The sequence below is a fragment of the Dioscorea cayenensis genome, unplaced genomic scaffold (assembly GCF_009730915.1).
Source record: "Dioscorea cayenensis subsp. rotundata cultivar TDr96_F1 unplaced genomic scaffold, TDr96_F1_v2_PseudoChromosome.rev07_lg8_w22 25.fasta BLBR01001928.1, whole genome shotgun sequence".
NCBI classification, from domain to species: domain Eukaryota; kingdom Viridiplantae; phylum Streptophyta; class Magnoliopsida; order Dioscoreales; family Dioscoreaceae; genus Dioscorea; species Dioscorea cayenensis.
In genome coordinates, this window is record NW_024088319.1 from 102,933 (window position 1) to 103,895 (window position 963).

The window sequence follows — 963 nt, forward strand, 5'->3', positions numbered from 1 at the left end:
TTTCTTTTTGGTGCAGCTGCCAGGTTATGACCCGAGGGAATCCATCAATATTGATTGAAGGAGACCCTGAGCTTGAACGTACACTTAGAAGGAAAAGGAAAGAACTTGTGAAAGAACAGCATAATTCAACTGATTTGGAAGGAGAGGAATCTGAAAACATGGCAGAACAAAATGAGCAACAACGAACACTATCTGATTATGCCAGATCTTCAGTGTTGGGGACACAATCGAGTATTGTGCGTCCCCCAAATACAGCTCGAACTTTCGAGCTAAAGCCGGCATTCATCCATATGCTGCAGCAGTCCACACAATTCAACGGTTTGGCCGATGAGGATCCAAACAGTCACATAGAGAGCTTTCTCGAGGTGTGCGATATGCTGAAGATAAATGTGGTGAAGGATGATGCCATCAAATTGAGAGCCTTCCCATTTTCCTTGAAAGGGAAAGCGAAGCAGTGGCTACACTCATTACCTAGAGCATCAATCACTACATGGGAGGAGATGGTAGAAGCTTTTTCTAGCCCGTTATTTTTCCTCCCGTAAAAATCGAGAAAGCTTAGGAATGAGATCTCGTCCTTTGTTCAATTGGAATTGGAGTCTTTATTCGAAACATGGGAAAGGTTCAAAGGAGCTCCCCGAGAAAGTGTCCGCAACACGGATTCCCGAGTGGATGATTGTTCAAACCTTTTACAATGGTTTGAACCCTAGTACAAGGCAACTCTTGGATGCGCAGCAGGAGGTACCTTAGGTAGCAAAAACCCTCCCGTGAGGCTCAGTCAATTAATTGAGGAAATGGGGTTAAATACCTACCAATGGAATGCTAGGGAAGAAGAAAAAAAGGTGGCTGGGTCTCCATGAAATTGATGTGGTAACCTCATTGGCGGCGCAAGTAGAGAGTCTTAGTAAGAAGCTAGATCTCATAGCTTCGAATAGAGTTGCAGTTATGACCAATTGCACCGTTTGT

The 963-nt window shown here is 44.2% G+C and overlaps 1 non-coding gene across 1 annotated transcript; it reads right to left on the minus strand.

Annotated features, from left to right (window-relative positions):
• Positions 1-551: 551 nt before the first annotated feature.
• LOC120257187 lies at positions 552-660 on the minus strand. Its single transcript, XR_005535562.1, has one exon. It is a non-coding gene; the product is annotated as a small nucleolar RNA R71 (small nucleolar RNA).
• Positions 661-963: the final 303 nt, after the last annotated feature.